Source organism: Macaca thibetana, chromosome 14, assembly GCF_024542745.1.
Source record: "Macaca thibetana thibetana isolate TM-01 chromosome 14, ASM2454274v1, whole genome shotgun sequence".
In the NCBI taxonomy this organism is placed as follows: Eukaryota; Metazoa; Chordata; class Mammalia; order Primates; family Cercopithecidae; genus Macaca; species Macaca thibetana.
Window position 1 is genome coordinate 111,330,504 of NC_065591.1, and position 6,731 is coordinate 111,337,234.

Here is a 6,731-nt window from a genome sequence, read left to right on the forward strand (position 1 = left end):
TATCTACCAAAAAAAAAAAAAAAAAAAAATTAGCCAGGCATGGTGGTGCATGCCTGTAGTCACAGTTACTTGGGAAGCTGAGGCAGAAGAATCACTTGAATCCAGCAGGTGGAGGTTACAGTGAGCTGAGATCACGCCACTGCACTCCAGCCTGGGTGATAGAGTGAGACTCTGTCTCAAAAAAAAAAAAAAAAAAAAAAAAAAAAAAAAAGAAGTAGGGCATAGTTTCCATAATCTCTTATTTCTAAGGAGTTGTTGTGGCTAGAGGTCACAAGTTTTGTGACCTCCCCATTGCTCCTACAGATAACACCACTACCAATCCCAGAATCTAAGATTGGTCTTCTGAGACGTTTCTCAGACTTCTGCATTCTGGCAACCAACTGAGCCCACCTGGACTTAATGACTCATGACTCAACCAGTCCTGTGCCCTCACCCCAACCAGAGGCAGACACAGTGCATGAGGACAGTTTTCCACCAGGATCGCATCCCTGACCAATCAGCAGCACCCATTCCTTAGTTCCCTGCCCACCAAACTATCCTTGAAAAATTCTAACCTCCAAGCCTTCAAGGAGATTGAGTTGAGTGATCCCCAGTTCTCCCACGTGGCTGGCCTATCATTAATTAAATTGTTTACTGTAATACCACAGTATCAGTGAATGTATCGTTAATTAAATTCTTTAATACCACAGTATCAGTGAATGGGTTTTGTCCGTACAGCAGGCAGAAAGAATCCACTGGGCAATTACTTGCTGACTTGCTGAATACATCAGGCAATGGACTTACTACAGTTACAACACTGCAGAAGAAGCATCTGGCCTGGTAGACAGGGTGCCTTTTCTCTGGGCCTGATTTGCCACCACCAGCCTTAAGCAACTCACCACCTCTCTTGGAGTCAACATACATGCTGGGAGCAAGAGGCTCCCAGCTCCTCAATGATCACCCAGGAGAGGTTTACAGTAAATGCTCTGAACTTCCAGGACCAATTTTCTGAAGCAAAAGTCAGGTCTCTCAGTCTGACAAGTTTTCTTCTTCTTCCTTCTTCCTTCTTCCCTTCCTTCTCCTTCTCCTTCTCCCCTTCTCCTTCTCCTTCTCCTTCTGCTTCTCCTTCTCCTTCTTCCTCCTCCTCTTTCTCTTCTTTCTTTCTTCCTCTTCCTTTTTCTTCATCTCCTTTTCCTTCTTCTTCGTCCTCTTCTTTCTCTTCTTCCTCTTCTTTCTTTCTCTTCTTTCTTCTTCTTCCTTCTTCTTCTTTTTTAAATCAGGAAGGCTCCCAAGCCCGAGTAGGCACAGAGAGGTTACTGGTGCATTTCTAAGGATGAAAGGACAAGGAATTTGCAACTGAGCTGTCCTGGTGTCATTGACCTCAAGGATTCCCTTCCCCATTGTGGCCGTAAAGGAAAAAATGGAGGCAAAATTAATATAAGAAGAGAGTTTGTTTGCATCAAGTTTGAAGACTGCAATCAGGGAGCATAGATTTAAGTTGCCCTGAACATAAGCTCTTAATTAGCAGCAGTTACAAGTGGGTTTTCAAAAGAAAAGAAGAGGCAGTTCACAGGTTGTTTACCAAGAATGTATACTAAGATAAGCTGGGCAACAGAGTGAGACCCTTGTCTCTACAAAAAAAAAAAAAAAAAAAAAAAAAAAAAAAAGGCCTGGCATAGTCTCTCACACCTGTAATCCCAGCACTTTGGGAGGCTGAGGCTGGTGGATTGCTTGAGCCCAGGAGTGCAAGTCCAGCCTGGGCAACATGTCAAAACCCTGTCTCCACTAAAAATACAAAAAATTAGCCAGGCGCGGTGGCACATGCCTGTAATCTCAGCTACTGGGGAGGTTGAGACATGAGAATTGCTTGAACCTGGGAGGCAGAGGTTTTGGTGAGCCAAGATTGTGCCACTGTGCTACAGCCTGGGTGACAGAGTGAGATTCAATCTTAAAAAAAAAAAAAAGTTATCTGGGTATGGTAGTACCTGGCTGTAGTCCCAGCTACTCCAGAGGCTGAGGCAGGAGGATTGCTTCAGTAGAGGAGGTTGAGGCTTCAGTAAGCAGTGATCATGCTACCACTCTCCAGCCTGGACAACAGAGTGAGACCCTGTCTCTAAAAAGCAAGTAATAATAATAATAACAGCAACATAAGCCATTCATTCGTCATTTGCTATTCTTTGTATCACAAATTTAGGAACCTGAAGATAATGGGTGAGGCAGCTGGTCAGGAACAGAATCCCTTTGAACAATTGTTCCTGGGCCTGGGTGGAATATGAGGAGAGATGTGTATGACTGAATTCCCAAACTCCTGTCTCTCAGGGCCTGATCAGTTTTGCAGGGCTTAGACTGCTCTGAGCTATTTTTTTTTTCTTGCCATGTTCTCTACTGCCCTGCACCAAGAGGCAAGGGCCCAGAGGGATTTAGAGAGAAAAGAAGTTGGAAAAACCCTCAGGCACCAATATTCAAAGTCCTTGTTTAGAAATAGGAAACTGAGGAAGACAGGAGCTCCTGGGTCATTCAGATTCTGTAGGGGAAGAAAAGTACCATTTCCTTTCACCTTCCTTAGGTTCATTGGCTGGAACACCTGTAACAAAAGACAGATTAACAAGAGAAAAACAAACAGAAGTTTATTAACCTCTATACCTTATGTACACATAGGAGATGCCCAGGGAAAAAGGAGTAAATCTCAAAGAGGTGGCTTAGAATTCAGGCTGAAATACCGTCTTCAGCTGAAACACAGAAAGAAAGGTATGAGGGAGGCCAGTTACGGGAGGTGACCAGGAAAAGCACAGTAAACAAGGGTAAGGTTTGCTATGCATATTAAAGTCAGTGCCTTATCCATTGATAAGTCTCTAGTGGTTTGGAGACATCCTTCTCTTCCTGGTACACAGAGGGAGACATCCTTACAAAGGGAGATTTCCTTTGTAAATGTAAATTTCCCATACAAAAGGGTAACTTCTACTCTGTTTTCAGTTTCTCCTGTGTCTGCAGTTTCTCAAAATAATCCTTATGCTAGAAAGGCATATTTTAGGGTGGCATATTCTGGTCCCCTACAGTCATATTTTGGTCTCCTACAATTCACAGAGAAAATTAGTGTCAGAGTCGAGACTAGAAGCCAGCACGAGATGTATATAGCCAAAGTCATGCTGCTGTCATCCTGGGTAATGGAGCCCAGAATCTAATATGGTATCTGCTCCTTCTCTTACCTAGGCACAAACTGAGAATTTTTTTTTTTTTTTTTTTTTTGAGATAGAGTCTCACTCTATCGCCAGGCTGGAGTGCAGTGGTACGATCTCAGCTCACTGCAACCTCCACCTCGTGGGTTCAAGCGATTCTCCTGCCTCAGCCTCCTGAGTAGCTGGGACTACAGGTGCATGCCACCATGCCCAGTTAATTTTTGTATTTTTAGTAGAGATGGTGTCTCACTATGTTGGCCAGGCTGGTCCCGATCTCCTGACCTCGTGACCCACCCACCTTGGTCTCCCAAAGGGCTGGGATTAGAGGCATGAGCCACCGTGCCCAAACTGCAATCTTAAAGGAAACCCAGCCTCATGCTTCGTCTTTTCTCATGTTTCCCCACCCCTCTTCTCTTGCTCAGGTGCTGGTGGCCTGTCTAGTGGAGGGTTGCTCTGGATGCAGCAAGGTTGGACAGGATGAGCTCTAGAGAGCCAGGGCTTTTGATCCTTAGACTTGGGGAGAGGTGGGACCTGGGAGGTCAACTGCAGGTAACCCAGCTGCAGTAGCCATTAGCCAGCTGTGAGCCCTTGGGAACTGGGAACCAGGACTCCTGGGATCTGCCTCCCTTCTCTCTCCTCCCTGGTCTTCTGAGGCCAACTCACCTTTGGTTTTCCACTGGGAAATGTGTTCACCTCTCCAAATCTGGACAGAGCGCCTCCTCCTGGCTGAGTGGGGATGTTCTCCAGCGAGCCTTGGGACGTTGGGGAGCAACGCTGCACACATGGGGTTCATCAAAAAGCCATTTGCAGGCCAGGTGCGGTGGCTCACACCTGTAATCCCAGCACTTTGGGAGGCTGAGGCGAGTGGATCTTCTGAGGTCAGGAGTTCAAGACCAGCCTGGCCAACATGATGAAACCCCATCTGTACCAAAAATACAAAAATTAGCTGAGTGTGGTGGCATGCACCTGTAATCCCAGCTACTCGGGAGGCTGAGGCAGGAGAATGGCTTGAACCCAGGAAGCAGAGGTTGCAGTGAGCCAAGATTGCACCACTGCACTCCAGCCTGGGTGACAGTGTGAGACTCTGTCTCAGAAAAAAAAAAAAAAAAAAAAAAAAGCCATTTGCAAGGGTGAGAATTGCATCCTCTGAGCCCCCAGCCCCTCCTCCTTGGCCTGAATGCAGGAATGGCAGGCTTGGGCACTAGTTGGATGGTTGGAGGAGAACTCCAACTCAGCAGAGCAGCACGCAGGGCCTAGAAGGCAGTATGGGAACCACTTCTAGGTTCTGGAATGTGCAAACTCAGCCACGCACAGACCTTCAGCTTCCGGCCCAGCCTCCTGCTGAGTTATTGAGGCAGATAATGGAAGAGGCGGGGGAGCGGGGGGGGGGGCGCCTAGAAACCCCCAAGCCCCTCCTCCTGCCCATTGTTCCCTCCGAATCCCTCTCCCGCGGCTCAGCGCTGCGGAGCTCAGGGGCGCAGGCTCTTCGAGCTCAGGGGCGCAGGCTCTTCGAGCTCAGGGGCGCAGGCTCTTCGAGCTCAGGGGCGCAGGCTCTTCGAGCTGCGGTGGGGCGGGGGCCGCGGGGCGTCCGTTTGTTCTCCGCGGAGGAGGCGACGCGCCGCCAACGACCGCAGCTCACGTCCTCGAGCTTCTGGGAGCCGCCCCAGCGGGAGCCAGGGAGAAGATGAATCGCGTTGAGTGACACAGGACATGGCAGATTGGATGTTTAATTTGGGTATCTCTTTAGAACGCCCCCAACGCCCACCTCCTCTGCTCCCACTTAGCATCCAGCCGGCGAGAAAGCCCTGCTCCTCACAAATTGCCTTGTCGGCTCAGAGAAAAATGCCAGCGTGACTGATTGCTAGCTGGGTCCCTCCAAGTGCGCAGGAAGGAACCGGCACGACCGCACAGTGCTCCTTCCTACAGAGACGCGGCGTCGTGCCAGAGCCGGAGATTTGAGTCAGACACCGGGAAGGACTGCCCGTGGAGGAGGGCCGCTCGTGGGGCTAGGGGTTTGTTTAGGGGTCTCTCGGGGCCAGAGGGAGGGCCAGGCGACTCTGGCTGGGGTCTGGCGGCTGTGGGGGGCCTGCGGGGCCTGGAGGCAGGGGCCGGCACCCGGTCCGCGAGAGGGGGGACTTGCAGGGCGCGGAAGCGGAACGCAGCCCCCAGCAGGCGGACAGCCTTCCCCAGACTGCTTGGAGCTTGGAGCCCGGCGCCAAAACCTGCAGATCACAACCTGTCAGTCGCGCTTTCCCGGCAGCCTCACCTGCCTCCAGATCTTTCCAAACAAGGAAAGGAGCTGCAAACATGGCAATCACCTTCCTGGCAGCGGCAGACAGCTGCCAGGGAGCAGCAGGCGACGAGCCAGCCCAGTCCGGGAGGCGGAGACGTGATCAGGCTGTGGCAGCCCCCCATACCCAGCTAGAGCTCGGGCGGACCCCCCTCCTCCCGCAGGGAGTGTGGTGGATGTCCAAGGTCACCCTCGGCTCGGCAGGGGTTCAGCACCGGAGCAGCCACCTGTTCAGGTGGCAGTTCTGGAAGGACCCCTCGGGGCTCGGGGAGGGTGGGACTAGAGCCGCACCCTGGCTTTTGCTAACCATTTGTGTGACTGGGGCAAGTGCCCTGGCCTTGGACTCTGACCGCACCGCACAGGGCCTGGGGTCGCTTCCATGCAGCTCTCTCATTCTGATTTTGGAGATCTCTTGGGAAGAGCTAAGGGTGGCTTTTAGGCCCTGAAGCTGGGGAGGGCCCAGAAACCAGGCTTTCTAGGCTGTGGAGTGGCCCTGATCCTCTCATCATTGTCCAAATGATTGCTTGAAGCCAACTCAGTGGGGTGTTGAGGTGGCTAATCCAAGCTACTTGAGATGAAGAGGTGTTGGAGGTCTGACCCTGGTTAAGCCTGAGTGATCTGGGACTCAGGGCTCCCAAAAGGTTGGAATGAAGAACTTCCTTTGGAGGGTTAATATAGGATAATTTAAGGGGTCCCTACCTTCCTTCCCATCAGCCTGTGGGGTGTTACTGCCCATGCCAAGGACAGCCCGATGGGTGCGCCAGCTTCCCTTAGAACTGACTGCCTTTTACTCCATGAACTGTTTGAGATTGCATGGGTTCCTCTGAGTTCTTGAAAGTATGAGGACAAACAGAAGGGAGGATGCTCTCAACATGAATGTGGATAATTTGCCCCCAGTGAAGCCGCGGTGTAGGTAATTTACCTGTACAAATTAAGAGATGGATACTTTTCCATCTGGTCTCATTCAGATGTGTTCTCAAATCAGAAAATATCTACTCTTTAGCTCCCAGGCCAAGTGATACTTACTACTCCTTCACCAAGCCCACCTTCCCAGCTTCCTCACATACAGTAGTGGATGAATTGCGCCCCCTTGCCACATGGAACAGGGCCATCAAAGTGGCCCTAGGCCAAGGGGAGGTCTCTGCCGCCTTCCCCTGGGTTACCCTTGGGTCCTGCTCCTCAGGCCACTCCCCTGTCTCTGGCCCTGTGGGGAGGAGGCTGCCCTGGTCATGGCCGCCTGCCTGTCATTCCTGACTCACCACTGTCCCCAGGTGTACCATTCCTGC

At 51.0% G+C, this 6,731-nt stretch overlaps 1 long non-coding RNA gene across 1 annotated transcript; it reads right to left on the reverse strand.

Annotated features, from left to right (window-relative positions):
• Positions 1–814: 814 nt before the first annotated feature.
• On the reverse strand, positions 815–5,015 carry LOC126936590 (uncharacterized). Its single transcript, XR_007719444.1, has 5 exons — positions 4,921–5,015; positions 3,819–4,077; positions 2,524–2,563; positions 1,965–2,066; positions 815–1,306 (listed from the first exon to the last, which is right to left on the reverse strand). It is a non-coding gene; the product is annotated as an uncharacterized LOC126936590 (long non-coding RNA).
• Positions 5,016–6,731: the final 1,716 nt, after the last annotated feature.